The sequence below is a fragment of the Octopus sinensis genome, linkage group LG11 (genome assembly GCF_006345805.1).
Source record: "Octopus sinensis linkage group LG11, ASM634580v1, whole genome shotgun sequence".
In the NCBI taxonomy this organism is placed as follows: Eukaryota; Metazoa; Mollusca; class Cephalopoda; order Octopoda; family Octopodidae; genus Octopus; species Octopus sinensis.
The window spans coordinates 62,489,555-62,510,518 of NC_043007.1; the positions used below are offsets into that span (position 1 = coordinate 62,489,555).

Sequence of the window (20,964 nt, forward strand, 5' to 3'; positions counted from 1 at the left end):
AAGAATAAGTCCTGGGGTTGAATTCTTCGATTAAAACCATTTAAGGTGTTACTCCATAGACAAATGACTGAAGCAAGTAAAAGAATAAAAGTATCTTTTATCTTTTATCATTTGTTTCAGTCAATAGACTGTGACTATGCTAGGACACTATCTTGAACAATGAATCGACCCCAGTACTTTTTTTAAACTTTGGTACTTTTTCTATCAATCTTTTTTACTGAGCCACTATGGGGATGTAAACAAACCAGCACTGGTTGTCAAGTGGTGTAGAGGAGGACAAACACAGGCACAAAGACATACACACACATATATGATCAGATTTTTTCAGTTACTGTCTACCAAATCCACTCACAAGACTTTAGTTGTCCAAAGCGTGAATAGATTTGATTGAAGGAAACTGAAAGAAGTCTATCATGTGTGTGTGTGTGTGTGTTTGTCCCTGCTCCACAACTTGACAACTGGTGTTGGTGTGTTCATATCCCTGTAGCTTATCACTCCAACAAATGTGAGAGAATAAGTACCAGGCTTTAAAATAAGAATAAGAGGTGAGGAGGAGGAAGGAAGGAGGGGGGCTGAGAGGTACATGCCCCTTCCCCCTCAAGAAAAGAAGTGCACCCTTCTACATAATGTTATTACACCCTTTTCTCCTGGTATTGTATTCCCTTCTGACTTTGTGCCCTCTCTTCAAAAAATTCCTGGGACTGCAGCTGGCTAAATCCCATGAATTCTGAGGCCATTGAAAAACCCTTAATTAATGTAAAGTACCGATTCAATTCAATTCAGTTCAATTCAAAAACATGTAAAGTATCAATTCAGACCAATTTAATTCATGTAAAGTATCAAGGGCCAGTCACTTTGACAGAGTTCATCCCTCTTCAGGAATTGAACTTAGCATGGCAAATTAACATAACACACATTAGTTTTACAATGATTCAATTGGTTATGGTAGCAAGTTGTTGCCTGTCAGTGCTATCTATTTATAGTGACACTCAACTGGAACATTTCCGGAACAAGTATCATCTCTGTAGACACAAGCACAGTGTTTGTAGCTAGATAGAAAGTGCTGATTTCTTGGTTGATTTCCAATAACCTTTCAACTTAACCATCCATGTTCTTAGCATATATTCCTTCAATGTAAGATGACTTAAAGTAACAATCAGAATCATATCATTGTGATATTTAAACTGAGGTTTGCAGCTGGCCATCATCAGACAGTTGAAGGCAGTGAACAGACAGAATTTTTAGCATGCCGGGTAAAATGTTTAGTGGCATTTCAACTGTCTTCATGTTCTGAGTTCAAATTCCACCATGGTTGACTTTGCCTAGCATCCTTTCAGGATCAATAACAAAAGTACCAGCTGAACACTGGGGTCAATCTAATAGACATCCCCCCTCCCCTGAAATGGCTGACCTTGTGACAAAATTTGAAACCAATATCTAAACTGAGAGTTACAGCTGGCCAGCATTGGACAATCAATCTGCTGACTAAAAGTTTAAAAGTTCAGACACCATCACTAGCTATATGTTTTATACATAGATAACCAACTTCCATTATCTCAGTCCAGCTAGTAGTAAATGGATTCCATGGGGTAGTGTAAGATCACTGCTGTTAGCAGCTAGAGCACTACATTACTAATGAGTGTTTCCTCAACTAAAGTCATTTAAAAGTGCATTAAGGGGGAAAAAAGGTTATAACAGTTGATTTCGACCCCACTTTCTGCCACCTGTAAATCACAAGTTTATCATGCATCTAGACCCCATTTTAGTTAATTAGCACTCTTTGTTCATGTGATAGCCTGTCAACAATCATTAGAATTTTCTGTGAGTAGAGGCTACAAATACAGTTGGTTTTAGTGCGAAAAAGCTAAAGTGAATTCTAAACCATGAGTGAATTCAGTCCTTGGTGAATTTCTCTTTCTAATAACTGATTTCATAGTTACATACTGAACATAGTGTGACTATCCTTAATAGCTGTTCTCACATTTGATACTCAACCTTGTGCGATAGATGAAGAATTATCTGAATTATATGAATATGCATTATCTGAAAAAACACACATAATAACGAATTTCTGATGAAGATCTCCTGCTTCTGCATATAAAATGGAGGTGCATCACTTAGTGGTTAGGGTGTTGGATTCACGACCGTAAGATTGTGGTTTTGATCCTTGGACCAGGCAGTGTGTTGTGTTCTTGAGCAAAACACTTCATTTCATGTTGCTCCAGTCTAGTCAGCTGTAGAAATGAGTTTAGCCTGGAGAGGGATGGACTCTGCCAGGCTTTCTCACCCTAGATACATTATATGGCAGCAGTGCTCCAGTGGCCTCCAAGGGGTTAAGGGACTTGTTAATTGTCAATAAAATTAACTCCTCTTGTATTACATGAACACCTATATTAATATAGCAATAAATGATGTATGTAAACTGACAAGTCTCTCATTATAACCATGCTACAAGGTAATTAAATATATTCCCTATTGAATTGTATGTTAAAAAGTAGATGGATCTCTGAGTTTCTATGATGCGTATCAGTTGTTCAATCGACTGAACTATATGCTCATTGAATTAGTGTGTAAGTGGCTGAGTATTCCACAGGCAGATGTATCTTTAATGTAATCCTTGGGCAGAATCAGAATGATAGCATGACAAGGCTGAACCTTTGAACTGCAGGTACAAACCATCCAACAGGCTTTCACACAATTTCCATCTACGCATTCACATTCACAAGGCTTGGGAAGCCCTGAGACAATAGTAAAAGATTCTTATCCAATATGCCATACATTGGGATTGCACTCAAGGAACTTGTGATTGCAAGCAAAACTCCTTAGCCATTCAGACATGCTGCATGAACTGATATATGTATGTGTTGTAATGTGGCACAGAGGTTTTGGCAAAATGAATTTACAACTTGAGGTTTAGTCACTTCTTCAGCTATTTTATATCACATCACTAATGCCCTTGAAAAGTGCTTCAACTCCATTGTATCCTCCTGGGGAACATACTGGATCATAACAAGTTTAATCTGGAAATAGCCAATATTTTAAGAAAAAGGGGAAAAAAATGTTTATACAGTATTCATTCAGGATTTGTAAATTATTACCATAGGATTGATCTAGAAAAGTTACAGTTGGATAACATTTCTATTTTAACATGACAAGGTAAAGTATTTTGCTGTATCAAGGTTATTGCAAATCAGATGCTGATGTAAGTAGATTCTTAGTACATTAGTTCTATACTAAAAGTGTTGGTCTGTGGTGAAAGCAAACAAAACATGGGACTTCTTTAATTTTGCAGTGAAGACTTTAAATAGCTTAATTCCAAGATACTTTCTGTAGTAGGTTGTAGTGTTACTACTTTCTTTAGACGCTATCAGAGTAAAGGGTAATTTGGCTCTTTATACTGGACACTTGGCATTGGTTCAATAGTGTGAGATCAATAGAAATTGATTTCTGAGATATTTTGGGGAATGAAATCTATTTGTAATTTTTAGATTTACAAACACTAGTCTTCTAATTTTTTTTTTCCTATAATAAACTTGAGGTAGGGTTTATTTCTCTTGCTAGAGTGCAATAAAATGAAATGGTAAATTTATCTCAATCAATAGTTGATTTCAGAATTTAAAATCAAATTGAATTTCTGGAAGAAAGAATTGTCTATAATTGCAGCTATTTGTTCCCTTTCCAATATATGAAAATAAAAATAAATATTATTTAAATATTTCTCCCATATGTTAGTGATATAAATAGAGCTTAACATTTTGTTGATTACAGGGATCAGTAGCATAAATAAAATAGCTACAATCAGGATTTAAAATTAGGTTGCAGGCTTACTTTCCTAGAAGCTTATCTCATATTCTATGGTACTCATTTTGTAATGTATGTATTTCTGTTGTGTCTGTGTGTGTATGTACATATGGGTGGTTGAATATTTGCGTGTATGTGAATACACATATACATATGTATGTGTATATGTCCATACATATGCACATACATACATACATACATACATACATACATACATACATACATACATACATACATACATACATACATGCATATATACATACATACAAACATATTACAGACAGATAAGTTCAAAAATGCATATATATATATACACACACACATACATACACATTATACTTATGTATAGCTGAAATAAAATGTGTGGCACATATTTGCTGCACTGTTTATACAAGTTCATAGCATTAAGGAAGCGGTATAATATAGTTTTTACAATTTATATCACTCACTCTCCATAATTAATTATTTGTATGGCTTATAGCTGATAATTTCAATACAAAGCTTGAGAAAAAATAATATATAACAGGACTTTTGATATTCTTAGAATTTCACCCTGTTGCTAAAGTCCGAGCTTAACTATCATTACTTCATTTAGTAAACCTTCCTGTTATCAAAATCTCTAAACAAGTTTCTATTTAGAAATTCTGCTGGCTAAAGAGCAATCACCTCACTGGAATCTCAAATCATTCTGATATAATGTAGGACTCTTCTAATATTTCTTCCTCTTGCTGCTACTCCTCTGGCTAAATGAATCTCTTTTATTTTTATTATGTTTCAGTCACTGGACTGCAGCCATGCAAGGGTATTGTCTTCAAGAGTTTAGTCAAGCGAATCAACCCCAGTACTTACTTTTTGAGCCTGGTACTTATTTTGCCAGTCTCTTTTGCTGGACTGTTAAGTTACAGGAATGTGAGCATACCAATAATTACCAAGTAGTGGTAATGGATAAATACACTACACACACACACACAATATTCATATATTAAGATTTCGCTTAGGCATAGCAGTACAAATAACTAGGTGTTAGAACACAATATACCTATGCTTCAGAATAAAGAATTAGGTGAGTACAAAGCATAACATGAAATCAAATAAATGACATGGAAACAGGAATTACATGATCAACTTCCGTTCTGAGTGCGCTGCATGCTATAGCAGAAACATCTGTCAGCTAATGAAGTTGAGTATATATTCCTGTACCTCTGTCATTTATTTAATTTCAAATTATGCTCTCTCTCTCCACACACACACACACACATATTCTTTTATTCTTTTACTTGTTTCAGGAATTTGACTGCAGCCCCTTCTTTCTCTTTTCTCTCGTTATTTACACATGACTATCATCCATTTTTCTCTTCCTCATGTGACCATCTTTCTTTTCCTGCACAACATCCTAATGACTAGACGTCTTCTATCCCTCTCATCTATTTTCAAAGAAAATATTTCTCCCAGGATTCACTATCCCCCCCCCTCATTCTGGTCTAATGATCCTCCATGTTTGTTTTCATTTGGTTTCCTTCTATGTCTCCACTGTTCTGTTTTTGTTCCCAACTTTGACCCTCCATGGGTCCAAAATTTCATTTTGGAATTTATGGGAACAGTTGTCTTCAAAGACTTATATTGCCATTGAGTGGTTGGGGTGAGGAGTGGATAGACACCTGACAACTGATGGGGGGGGGGGGCGTTCTTTGTGTTACTTGTCTTATTTTCCATTAATTTTCTCTCGTTTGCGTTTCATGTTGTTTACAGTTGGTAACGTCCTGTACCCATATACGCATATATATATATTATTTATATTATCATATATATACAACGGGCTTCTTTCAGTTTCTGTATACCAAATCCACTCACAAGGCTTTGGATGGCCCAAGGCTATAGTAGAAGATACTTTCCCAAGGTGCCATGCAGTGGAACTGAACTCATGTAGTTGGGAAGCAAGCTTCTTATCACACAGCCACTCCTGCACCTATATATATACAGACATACACACACACACACACACACACACACATATATATATTTAAGTATTCTCGCTCTCTCTCCCCCCATATATATACAGGATTGGGGAGCAAGAGATAAGCATATGCTTATCTTTTATTCCCCAATTCTGTCCTCACTGCCCTACTCACTGTATCATTGCTACCCTGTGGTCCCCCACCTCCACTATATATCCATGTTTCACCAGTCACTGCATTTCCTACCCCCACACCCTTTGCATACATCTAAAGTCCCTACTCCCTGCTCGTGTACTCTTAGCAATACTCTACCATCTCATTTATATTCTGATGCCTGTACCTTGAAGGTATACCATGGCACTTCACCACCATCTCTCTTCTGTTCTCTCATGCACTCTCACATTCTTGCTTTCTTCTGCTTTCTCTCTCATTCTTGATCACTCACTCACTCACTCACTCTCTCTCTCTCTCTCTCTCTCTCTATATATATATAATATATATATATATCTTTCTCTCTCTTTCTCTTACTATCTCCCTCTGACTGGATAACCATGTATCTCCTCTACAGCAAGATACCTGCTTTTATTCCTCTCCTCACCTGCACAAGGCCACCTCCTCTAATGTCTTGCAAGTTACTTGATGACCTCCACCTGTGCTGGTAACACATAAAAAGCATTCAGTCCACACTGTAAAGTGGTTGATGTTTTGGAGGACATCCAGCTGTAAAAACCATTCCAAAACATACGTCGCCAGTGCTGGTACCACAAAGAAAGCACTCAGTCTACTTTGCAAGGTGATTGGTGTTAGAAAGGGCATCTGGCCAAAAAAACTCTGCCAAAACAGACACTGGAGCGTGGTGCAGTCTTCTGGCTAGCCATTTCCTGTCAAACCATCCAACCCATGCAACATGGAAAGCAGATGTTGAATGATGATGATGATATGGCCAAATAAGCCATCTGATGATGATGGCTTAGCTGGCCAAAACTTCAAAGTCACTGTCAACAACATATATAATTAAGATTCCTTTGAATTAGGTACTTAAATTGAGGCACCAAGCCAGTGATTGTGAAAGGTGTGTAGTAAATGGAGGAGGGGACATCTGTTTATACTTAGATTAGTTGGGTGATTTAGCTGATAAAGATATTTTAAACAATCATTTTAAAAAATTTAGTGGAACATTTTTAAGCCTTAGGAAATTATAAGGCCAATCTATAAAGCTGAAAAGTCATATTACGAAGAATCCTGTATTAATTCAGTCAATTCCCAACAAGAATATATACAGTTTTACATAATGTAAAGTAATTACTTTATTTTTTATAATATCTTTTCAAAAATAAGTGCATGCCCTCTGTAGGGCTTGTGAAAAGGGCTCTGTCTTCTTGAGACTGAAACTCCAAATGAGGCTCAGTCTCCAAAGAGTTAAAGGTTCAGTCAATTTGCTTTTAAGAATCTGCTTACTTTCCATTTGTTATCTTGTAAAACATGGAGACAAACACATGAGTATTATGTGATACTTCTTCTGGAGAACAGGTTAAATGCTTTACTGGTAAATGTTATTTTGACTCAATTAGGCAAATAGATAATATTGGTTATGCTAACTGTAAATCAAGCAACCGGTAAGAGATAGAGTAAATCAAATTAAAAGAGATGATTTATATGAAACAAATTATACTGACTATTTTATCAGATACACAAATCTATTTGGATGAATGTTCTACGAGATAAGGCAAGCAAATGGTTGGATACACTCATCAAGTGAAATCCGGTTGTCTCAACACAATAGTGAGTCAGATCTAATTGGATCATTTCTCTCAGGTGACAACAACTTGTAGGATACCAATACTATGATACAGTTATTACACCAGGTGAGTGTGTGTGTGTGTGTGTGTGTGTGTGCACGCACACACATGTGTGTAATACTATGATGTGGTTACTATACTAGATGTCTGTGCATATGTATATATGTGTGTGTGTTTTCTGTCTATCTCCCTCCCTCTCTTCTTCTTCCTTTCTGTTTTTCTCTCCTACCCTTTCCCTATTCTTCTCCTCTCCCCTTCACCGTTCCCTCTTCCTCTCCCTCTCTTCCTCCTTGACTCTCTCATTGATCACACGTGATTAACGGCCATTCTCTCTTTCTTCCACTTCCTTCCTAAAGACAAGACATGCTTTTATCTGTCTCTTCTCAAAGCTCGTTTTTCCAGCAGTCAGCACTTCACATCGTCTTGGCTAACAGCCCTCACCATTTGTTTTTACTGTTTTGTTTTCACTGTCCTGTCTTTGGTACCACTTTCACTCTCCACAAAAAATCCCAAACTTTATTTAATTTGCTTTGTGGGAAGGACTATTTTAATGAAGTTGCATCTCGTCCTTACCTTCGAAACACGGAGTAGATAAAACAGGGGACAACTGATGAAGGGAATGTTCTTTTTGTTGCATGTCACATCTCTCTGTTTGTTTGTTTTTCTGTTGTTCAAAAATAGTTTGTTTTCTATGTTTTTGTTTTTTATGTTCTCATTTCTCATTCTGTCCACGTTTTTTTGATATCCTGTACCCATATATGCATGTGTATATACATGTATATGTAGGTATGTACATATATGTATGTGTGTGTGTGTGTGTGTGTGTGTGTATGTATTATCTGCAATGAATATATGCCATATGTATGTATGTGTATATATATATATATATATATATATATATATATATATATGTATATATATATATATATATATATATATATATATATATATATATATATATAGAGAGAGAGAGAGAGAGAGAGAGAGGAGAGAGAGAGAGAGAGAAATATTCTTATTTTTAAATCTCTCTAAAGGAGACTATGGCAGCGGTACTGGATATTAATAGTTATCACCATGCTAATATGGCAGTCCAGAAATATAGGACGAATGGTGCCGTAGATTAGCTCCAAGAGCTATATACATATACGAATGCTGCCGTGATTAGGTCCAAGAGCATATACATATATATATTCATATAAGTATATGCTTATACATATGTAATGAATTCTTAATGCTTATCTACATACACAAATTATTCATAAGCATGCATGAACATGTATTTATTCATACACATGCTCTGCATGCATGCACACACATACACACATACACAATCACACATGCACAATCACACAAGTACATAAAAGTCATAATAAATACTTCAAAGAATCAAACAATTTTGCTAATCCACCATTCTGTACTGGCACTTTATTTATTAACCTCAAAAAGAGGAAAGGTAATGTTAACCTTAGCAGGATTTGAACCCAGAGAACCAAAATCAAATATCATAGAGTATCTAATTTAATGCTCTAACAACTTTGCCAATTTACACCACCGTCATCATTATCAATATCGCTTTAATGTCCACTCTTCCTTCCTTGCATTGGTCAAACAGAATTCAACTACCAATGCCCTTCGTGCTGCTAAATCTCACCTGTTTCCAAGTAAGGTGATATATTCTCATGGTTTGGACATGCACGCATTTACAACTATTGTGCAATGTCAAGATACGGAGACAAACACACACACACACATACGCACACACACATATACATAGATCAAAGTAAAAAAGGAGTTGAAAAAACATTTAATTTAGATTGAGAATTATAATCATGTTGTCTCAACAACAGCTGTTTCTAGAGTTGCCAAGCATGTGAATCATGATATTGAGAAAGAATTCCATAAGCTGAGTATTCCATCATCAGAGAAGGAAGAGTGAAAATGAAGAAATATCCCCAGTTGAGGATATCAGTATATTCCAATTTGTCAAAACTGGGGGTAGATCAGAGTAAAATAATAATGTGTAACACTGTTTCCTAATCAAACAAATAATACAAACTGAGCACTCATAGTACATACCTATTACATTAAATCAGTTGACAAAATTCATTGTTTATTCTGCATACACCCCCTCACACACACACACACATACATACACACATACACACACATATCTCATCATCCTCATCATCATCATGATTTATTGACCACTTTTCCATGCTTGCATGTGTTGGATGGAATTTAATGAGGTAGATCTCTCTATAGATGGACGCCCTCCCTGTCACCTGTCCTTATATGTTTCCAAGCAATGTAATATATTTTCCAAAACCAGACAGGCTTTCTTAGAAAAATTTGAAATGAAGGAACCACTTTCACGATAGTAACATTCCTTTACAATTACCACATGAAATTGGGTAAGGGGACAGTACCCCCCTACCCACCTCCACACACACACACACACACACACACACATATATAAACATAGATAATATACGATTGGATTCTTTTAATTTCCATCAACCAAATGGTACACTTACTAGTAATTGGTTAGCTGAATACTAGTTAGTATTCGGGCTAAAGCAGAAGACAACACCTGCCTAAGGTGCCACACAGCAGGACTAAACCCAAGACGTATATTCAACAGGCTTACGGGAAGCATTTGTTGATTACATTGAACTCAATACTCAACTAGTAATTTATTTTATTGTCCTCTTCTGAGCAATAAAAAGCAAAGATGACCCTGGCTAGATTTGAATTTTCAATACAAAAAGTTGGAAAAAATACACCAAGGCATCTTTTCCATTTCTCTAACAATTCTACCAGCCTGCTACCATCATAATGACAAAGTCAGATAATCTACTTAATCCCTTAAAATTTTTGAATGCTTTCTAATATTAATTGAAATTCATAGGCAGTGTATTATATCCCAAATATAGATAGGAAAGGACCAAAAGTAAATAAATAAATAAATAACATCATTGCTACCTTTCTCTGAATACCAATATCTATTCTCTAAAACATATTATTTACCTCAGGTTGTAAGCTTAAGAAAATTAAGACCATCAACAAAGAAAAAAATTTAGCACAAAAGGTCAATCTTGTTCTTGCTCCTCAAATGTCCTAGTTTACTAAAGGAAAAAGAAGGAAAAGATTAATAATGGGAAAATATTGAAGAAAAAACAATAAATAAACAAAATACTAGTGATCTGACAGTCAATGCTGATATATTTCTCAGGTATAATCTGGCTTTTGGGGATCTTGTATGTATGTATGTATGTATGTATGTATGTATGTATGTATGCATGCATGTATGTATGTATGTATGTATGCATGCATGCATGCATGTATGTATGTGTGCATGTGTTTATATATATATATATATATAAATATGTTTATTTTATAGAAGGAGCTTCTACAGGACTAGAACTGTTTCATTCAAAAGAAATCATCAGGAATTTTTTTGAATGAAACAGTTCTAGTCCTGTAGAAGCTCCTTCTATAAAATAAATTAATTTACTCTGCTATGTATTGAGTACCTTATTTACTGTGGTTAACCCCGACTCAACCCGGGACCTACATATATATAAATATGTATATATGGATGTGGGGGTGCTAAAATGTTCCTGGCTTTTAAGGCTGTCATATATATATGTATGTTTGTATGTATGCATACATACATACATACATACATACAGATGGACAACTAACTAGATAGACAGATACATAGATAGATACATATATATATATATATATATTTTATGTGTGCAAAAGATATATGTAGTTTTCCTTGGGGTGACTCGAAGTAATAGGTATGTGGTCTGAGTGTTCAAGCTGGTATGCCACAGTTTGAATTGCAGTTGAACATGTGATTTTGTGACTGCCTCTCTAAAGTAGCTAGAAGTAGCTTCCTCTTGAGCCAGTACGTACAGGTTTAAACAGAAATGTAAAGGCAAATTGTTCGGCAATATTTGATAAGGGCATTAATTTAGCTTTATAATAAATAGGCTTACATAGTCACTAACAACTGTTTCAAGAATGCCCCAGCAATTAGGACATTGTGTCAAGTAAGGCTTCCTTAGGCTGAGTATTCCACCTTTCTCTTTGATGACAAAGTACTCAGCCTATGGAATCCTTGCTTGACACAATATTCCAATAGCTGGGATATTTTAGAAATAGCTGTTAGAGACTATGTAAACCCTTCTATTATATAGCCAAATTAATGCCCTTGCCAAGTCTCGCCAAACCATTTGCCTTTTCATTTCTGCTTTAATCTATATTTATGTATATACATACACACACACACACACACACACACACACACACACATACATACATACATACATACATACATACGTACATACATACATATAAAAGCTGACAAATTGCAGTCAACTTTATTTAGCCGACATTAATTTATTTACAGCTTAAGTGTACACACACACACACACACACACAAACACAAACACACACACCACACGCATAAACACACATTCACAAACACACACATATACACACACGCATAAACACACACATATACACACACGCATAAACACAAACACACACTCATGCGCACACACATGCACACACACACACACACACACACACAACACACGCACACACCATTTTTTCTATTCTCTTTCCTTATGCTCTTTCATTCTCATACTTTCCCTTTTTGCATCCTCTGCTCTTAGCATTGATTGACATATGCAGTGTCTTTTTTTTTTCATTTTTAATATCATTTAAATCACTTTCCTACTTGGGTTGAAGTCATGCTTTTAACAAGCTTCATAAAAGCAATGGGAATAATTTTGTGTGCTGTTGTATGTGTGTGTATTTTTATATGTGTTCAAACATTTATTTCTCTGTGTGTGCATGCATGTGTTTGTGTACATGCATGTGAATATGTCCATGTTCATGCCTTTTATGAATATATCTATGTATGTACAGGATATGAGGAATTAGTTATGTATGAACTTGTATGCATGTGAATATATATATATATATCTGATTGTCAATATGTATATGTTTATATTTATATGTATGTATGTGAGTTTATATATATATTTGTGTAGAGATATATACATGCATATATATATGTACACACACAAACATATATATCATTTTTATACAGTATATAAAATTTAAACATATAATATATATAAATGTATATACAGGGGTTGGACAAAATAATAGCAACACCTAGCATCACATCATAATTTTGAAATATCAATAAAACTGTCAAAAGCTTGTTCATTTTTATGTTTTTTGTTTTAATATTAATGTTGCCTAATTGGTTTTGCTAAAATTGCTGTTTCTTTTCAGATATCATCAGGAAAAGGTAATTAGAATTCATTAAAATGACAGACCTATTGGACTTTCAAAGAGGTCAAATTGTTGGTACTCGTATGGCAGGTGCTAGCATAATGAAAACAGCTGAAATGTTTGGTGTACCAAGAAGTACTGTCTCAAAAGTAATGACAGCCCTTGGGAAAGAGGGAAAAACCTCCCCATCAAAACAAAACTCTGGAAGAAAACCAAAACTTTCAGATAGGGACTGTCGGACTCTTACGCGAATTGTTAGAAAGGATCACAAAAGTACAGCTCCCAAAATTACTGCAGAGTTTAATATCCACCTTGAAAACCTAGTTTCCACAAAAACTGTTCGCTGGGAGCTGCACAAAGCTGGATTTTATGAGAGGGCTGCAATGAGAAAACCGCTACTTTCAAAAACAAGTGTTGCAAAGCATTTAGAGTGGAGTAAAAACCTACAGAATTGGTCCCTAGAGCAGTGGAAGAATGTTACTTTCTTGGACGAGTCATCCTTTACCTTATTTCCGACCACTGGCCGAGTATACGTGTGGAGACAGTCAAAGGAAGCATTTGACCCAGACTACCTTCTTCCAACTGCTAAACATGGAGGAGTATCTGTGATGATCTGGAGGGCTATATCTTGGAAATCTGCTGGCCCAATGGTTTCCCTTCATGGCAGAATTAATAGTCAAGACTATTTAAGCATTTTATCTGATCAAATTCATCCTATTGTTGCAGAACTGTTTCAGGAGAGAAATGCAATCTTTCAGGATGATAATGCACCAATTCACACAACTAAAGTTGTTACTGAATGGCACAAAGAACATTCTAGTAAAGTTGAACATCTTATCTGGCCACCACAAACCCAGATCTCAATATTATTGAACATTAATGGTACATTTTAGAAAAACAAGTAAGGAGTCGATATCCTCCACCATCATCACTACAAGAACTGGAGACTGTTTTAGCAGAAGTATGGACAAAAATTCCTTTGGAAACAATTCAAAGTTTGTACAAACCATACCTCATACAATTCAAGCTGTAATTAATGCCAAAGGTGATCCTTCCCCATATTAAAATAAATTTGTTTGAAATTTTAAGGTGTTTCTATTATTTTCTCCAACCCCTGTATATATATAATATATATATATATATATATATATATACATATGCACACACGCACACACACACACACACACACACATACGCACATGCGCGAGCGCGCACACACACACACACAGAAGGAGGTTCTGAAAAGTTGCTGGCTCTAAGGATGTCATGTAAGGCTTGCTTGGAGGCCCAACCTTCCAAGTTCTTCTGCAGGGCTTAGAAAAACTGAAGTACCACTGCAATAAGTATGTGAATCTGAGAGGGGAAGATGTAGATCAAAACCACAATTAACTGATCCTCTTGTATTTTCTTTTACCCAAAGCCAGGAATTTTCAGCAACCCCTCATACACACACACAGACATGTGTGTGTATGTGTGTTTATACACATACAAATGTATGTATATATGATACCAGTTTCTTCATGACTGAAGATCGTGAGGAAGAAATGCACACCCTTAATTGATTATGTAAACCAATCCTTGATGCTGCAAGACTTTTTCTTCTTGCCTGCACTTGGTAGTTTTAAAGTGAGAGCCAGCCTGTGTAATCAAGGGCCCAGAAACAGGGGTTGCATTTGCCCCTCCTCCACCTCCTAATTTTGTGGTGGTGCAAAATTCAGTATTGCACTTCCTAGGCTTAGAAAATAGTGTTTAAAAACTGATCTGTAAAAAGTTGTTTGAAGTTAGGTTTCTTCATAAAATAAGAACGAAGAACAAAACTAAATAAAAAGAAAACACCCCAAAATTCCAAGAAAGATATATTACTAAACTAAAGCTTCCTCAAAATTAAAATTATACATATAATATACATATATATATTTATAAAAAAAATTTGTATGTGTGTGTGTGTGTGTGTGTGAAACAACAACCACAGCCACTCCTCACTACTAGCACAATTGAGGAACCATTAAACAACACAGGCCACTTGAATTCTTCTCAGAGTGACACAAGAGATCCATCCTCACTATTGTTATCCTATTCTACTGCTATTACCACCACCACTACTACTATTCCAATTAGTGAAGAATCACGCTATCCCCCACCACTGTCCACCTCAATCTGAATGTATACCTGGCAACTCCATGATAAATCTGTCAACTGTAAATAAAATAATGAACACATGAAACCCCACAATATGCTGCTATTCTCAACACGGGAGACTATGCATATGCAGTGACTGTAACTTCGTCCATTTACCTAGGACAAGATGCACAATTTGTACAAGCAATACCAGCCAACGTCAAACCACACATCTTGCAACACCACCACCACCACCACTAAACACTAAATCACACTTAATAACTTATATACATGTAACCTGAAATCCAGAAATCTGTTGCTATTCCCAGTACAAAAGATTATTTCTAATATGTGACTGTACCTTCACTCATCTTCCAGGGATTCAATGCACTAGTAAAAAAGCATGACACCAAACCACACCAAATCAACAGTAGAAAGATCCTTTACTGTGGCAGTGTTGGTCCAGACTTTCATTGAAACCCAGAAATCACCTAGATATCTACTGGGTATAATAGTAAAATCAACAGTTGCAAACTATATAATTATAATCATATTCAAATGTGCAATTATACCAACTCTGGACAACAACACCTCCCAAAGCAAGAAAATTTTTTTCTTTAGTGATGATGAATCTGGCAAAAGAAATAAAAAAGAAAAGCTTTCTAGCTCTCACACAGCACCAACCACTGCTATTACCCCAGTGCACAACCATTAACCAACAAACTCAACTCAGTAATAATGCTGAATGTAGGAGGTCTTTCACACTTCACAAATAAAACAAAAGTATGATATCTTAGAGACCTTGCAGTGAGAGATCTTGTACAGTGAAAAAGGGCAATATGTGTAGCACTAAGTGTAACGTACCTGACCCCAGACATATTGGATGTGGAAGTACATATGTGTGGTTATATACTATAATAATAATGAAATTACTGTATGCAGTGCTCAGGTGCACCACAACTTGTCAAAAGTGTGTATAAAGCATATGCAGTAATGTACAAATTCCTGGAAAGTGAACAGTGTATAAGTCAGATACATGCTTGCGTGTGTATGGAAGGGAGAAAATCAGGTGTAGTGTTGGCAAATCTCAGGAAGCATGGAAATTTTGAAGGATGAAGTGCTCTGACAACTAACAACTGATGCCGGCAGTTTGTTCCATACTTCAGCAACTCTTAGTGTGAAAAAATGTTTCCGAAAGTCATGGGAGTTGTGCTGCTTTCTGACTTTGTAAACATGTCCATGGGTGTTAAACAGGTGGAGTTTGAAAAGGTGCTCAGAGTTATTGTTAGTAAGATGGTTAATAATTTTATGGGTGTCTGCCAAGTCAGCTGCCAGATGTTGGAGTTTCAATGTATCCACTCAGAATGTACTACTCAGGACTGACTACAGAATACAGAAACAAGGAGAAATAGTGACCTTCATCCAAGAAGACCTGGCAGCAAATGTCCTCCTCTCTCACTCCAACACAGTGTGCAATACACTAATAATACATGTGATTAACCTCAATTTGATCATAGGTATTACCTACTGTCTTGCTGATGTAGCTAACTTCAAAGAAATCACTTCAAAGATGCTTTGTCACTAGTCAAGTCCCAAATGAACCCAGCCCACAGATCAATGTACTTTTAGCAGGGGACTTTAATTTTCCTAATCTCAGCTGCCCTGAGGGCTATATCCTACCAGAAATTAAACAACTGAACAGGGGAGATATGCATGCTCTTCTTAATGCCACTAAAGATTTCTTCATGCAACAAATTATTACCTGTCCATCTAAGGGAAATAAAAGCTTGACCTAGTCTTTACCATCAATACAGACTTCATTCACAATGTTCAGGTCATTCCAACAACTATTTCCAGGCAACACTTATGGGATGACTTGATATATTAGAAAGAGAGATGAACAAATAAAACATGTAATTTATAGTTCAAACATAATTGCAGAGTAGTTATAGTAAATAAGGGGTTGATAAATAATACATAAAGTTTCTTACAGTTGTTTCTAGAATAGCTTTGAAGAGAAAGAATTAAGGAATATCTTTAATAAACAATATTAATAGTTACTAGTTCATTGAATAATTAAAGAACTTAGTGAAAGATAATAGTGGTTAGCACTTTCATGATCAGAGAACTAAGGAAATCCTTAGTGAAAGATAATAACAGTTTGCAGTTCCATTGTTGAAGGATCAAGGAATATCCTTAGTAAAAGATAAAAGAAGTTACTAGTTCCATCTTCAAAGAGAAAGTTAACATACATCACAAGAAACTTTCAAAAAAGAACTTGCTGAATAATATGCTGCAGAAATAAGTCAGCAGCTTAAACGAGTTAATTTCCAATCTGATACCACACAAATGAAATCCTATAGGCAAATGTTCATAACACCCAGCATGAGATCAGAAAATAGTAGAAGATTCCATGTTTATTGATGTTATATGTGATTGCTCTAGCATGGAACAAGAATAAGTTATTGTTGCTATGTTTCTGAAAACCAGGATGTCCACGAAGATTTTCTCAGCTTTTATAACCCTCCTGATTGCGTAGAGACAGTGACTAAAGTTATTCTGGATGTTTTTATTTCCTATGCATTTTTCTGAGCTCAAATTTATGCTGCTTTTGTCTTTGATGGTGGATGTACTATGACTAGAAACATTTCAGGTATACAAAAGTGATTAAAAAACATTTCCTGGTATGTTTTGTACACTGTAGAAACACGCTCTGGACTTTGTCCTCCAAGAAATTCGAAATATGGTTTCCATGGTCACTGATGCATTGAATTTTGTTCATCAAATCACCATTCTTCTGAAAGCACTATGGACCAGCCTTTGTGATGAAAATGTTATCATGTTGCAAGCCTGTGTCTGTTGCATCGAGTAAGAGAATGTTCAGCACACTTCACTGTTTGAAGACCTAACTCCATATCACAATGATGTGACACCATCTGACTCACTGTGCCGTAATGCATGTACATAAAAACTTGTGCAATGAAAATACTTTGGACCACCCCTTGGAAAATTTTATTACCAAAATGAACAAGTATAGAAAATTTTTTGGAATGATTCTATGCATTATTTTTCCATATATATTAATTATTATTATTATTATCATACCTGTGTTTATTTTGATATTAAGATTGAAAAGAGTTAGCCTTGTTTGTAAAAAAATTGGACCTGAGTTTGCACCTGAAAAGCAAATTTTGTTCCCAGGCTACTGTGTGTAATCTGATCCCACTCTTTAGACTTGAAGATCTGACCACAGTGGCTCAGCCAGCTAAGATGTCTGCAATGACCAGAAAGCCATAAGTTTTACATTAAAGAAGCCTTCTCTCAGATGAATCATCTTGCAGGGCTGGAGAGCTCCACCAACCATACTATGCATACATACACACACGCACGCAGGCATGCGTGTGTGTGTGTGCATGTGCATGTGTGTGTGCATATGTAGATACATACACATATATACAGATTCATGCACACACATACATATATATGCAGATTGGGCTGAAAGTAGGTATACACTTTACTTATTTATTACAATTACATTTATTGAACACAGTTTAATTTCATAAATATTCTACTTCCTTTGTTCTTGACTCAAATTATTTGCCATTATTCACAGTACCTGTAAAAAAATGAATAAATTAAGTTAAAAACTGTATATTTACTTTTGGCCCACCCAGTAGATATATATTCTGATCAAATCTTCCATGTACTAACATGTACCTCCTTGCAATAGTGTAAACTTTCATTTAATCAAGATTTCCTTGGCCTGGCAAGTAGCCTGCAGTATACACCTTGCTTGGATATTTACCACTTCTGAGATTCCACTTGCTATGAAACATGTAGCCCAGATCTTATCTACTCCATTCCTTAACTTTTGTATTCTTATTTGCATACTCAGCTACCCTGGTTGCCTACAGTGAAATATAAAAAGAATTTTTTTCAGCTTATCATACTTCAATACGAAAAAATCCAAAACCTTTCACCTCAATAAACCACTATTGCTCCTGAAAGTCTTTTATATTTATTATGGATTGCTTGAAGTTAACTTTCTTCCTACACGTCGACCCTTGGATCTTATATCTTATATTAACACACACACATAATTGAAATTTACAAAAAAACAAAAGTGGAAGACTGGTGTATGAACAACAGGCAGGTGTATTAGTTTGACACTTGGGAAAGTGAGAAAGTCTTAACGTTTCAAGCCTACGCGCTTCAACAGAAAGGAATATGAGGAAATAAACAGAGAGAGAATAAAAAAACTTGTGGATTTAGCGATCAATCATGGTGACTGTATATATATATATATTTAGCAGAATGAACTCAAAATATCGTATTTATATTCATATACAAGACAAAGCATTAATAATGGTCATTATATACATTTACATTGTAGTATATTTGACTTACAGCTGTAGTTGTTATAGGTTCATTATTGATTGGTTTACTCAACAGATCAATGGACTGATTGAGTAAACCAATCAAAAATGATCCTATAATGACAACTGGAAACAGCTGTAAGTCAAATATTATGTTATAAAAGAGAAGCAGATCTCTGTTTGTCTGTCTGTCACAACATCTATTAAAGGAAGGGAAAGAAGGGGAGGAATCAAAATATATGTCACAAAGTTTTTTCAGAAAAAGGGAAGAAAAAAGGTTGTTGCTGTTGAGAGAGAAATAGTGTGTGAGAGAGAGAGAGAGAGAGAGAGAGAGAGAGTGTGTGTGATAGCTAGCTAGCTAGATAGGTAAATAGATAGATAGATAGATAGATAGATAGATAGATAGATAGATAGATAGATAGATAGATAGATAGATAGATAAATAGACAGATAGATAGATAGATAGATAGATAGATAGACAGACAGACAGACAGACAGACAGACAGATAGATAGATAAATAGACAGATAGATAGATAGATAGATAAATAGACAGATAGATAGATAGATAGATAGATAGATAGACAGACAGACGACAGACAGACAGACAGACAGACAGATAGATAGATAGATAGATAGATAGATAGATAGACAGACAGACAGACAGACAGACAGATAGATAGATAAATAGACAGATAGATAGATAGATAGATAAATAGACAGATAGATAGATAGATAGATAGATAGATAGATAGATAGATAGATAGATAGACAGACAGACAGACAGACAGACAGATAGATAGATAGATAGAGATAGATAGATAGATAGATAGATAGATAAATAGACAGATAGATAGATAGATAGATAGATAGATAGACAGACAGACAGACAGACAGACAGACAGATAGATAGATAAATAGACAGATAGATAGATAGATAGATAAATAGACAGATAGATAGATAGATAGATAGATAGATAGATAGATAGACAGACAGACAGACAGACAGACAGACAGATAGATAGATAGATAGATAGATAGATAGATAGATAGACAGACAGACAGACAGACAGACAGATAGATAGATAAATAGACAGATAGATAGATAGATAGATAAATAGACAGATAGATAGATAGATAGATAGATAGATAGATAGATAGATAGATAGACAGACAGACAGACAGACAGACAGACAGATAGATAGATAGATAGATAGATAGATAGATAGATAGATAGATAGATAGATAGATAGATAGATAGATAGATAACATTGTCACCATAGTAACTAACAAGTTTTAATTAAAAATGTGGGGAAATTTTAAGTGCAAGTCTGTCAACACAACTTCAAAAACAAAAGACTTTCAGTATATAACAATATAGACAGTTATTTTTTGAGGTTATTTGTTTGTTTGTGTGTGTATGTGGGAGGTTTGTGTGTGTGTTGTGTGTACTAACACACAGATACACACACACAGACACACACATGTGTGTCATAAATATATGAACTCTCTCTATCTCATACCAATCCTGCTAACATTTTGACAGACCCAACTACATAAATGGCACAAGGAGTTTAGTATTGTCTGACATCAAATAC

The 20,964-nt window shown here is 35.4% G+C and overlaps 1 long non-coding RNA gene across 1 annotated transcript; it reads right to left on the reverse strand.

Moving 5' to 3' along the window:
- Positions 1–584: 584 nt before the first annotated feature.
- LOC118765451 lies at positions 585–18,288 on the reverse strand. Its single transcript, XR_005001317.1, has 3 exons — positions 18,277–18,288; positions 17,982–17,993; positions 585–695 (listed from the first exon to the last, which is right to left on the reverse strand). It is a non-coding gene; the product is annotated as an uncharacterized LOC118765451 (long non-coding RNA).
- Between the last annotated feature and the right edge of the window lie 2,676 nt (positions 18,289–20,964).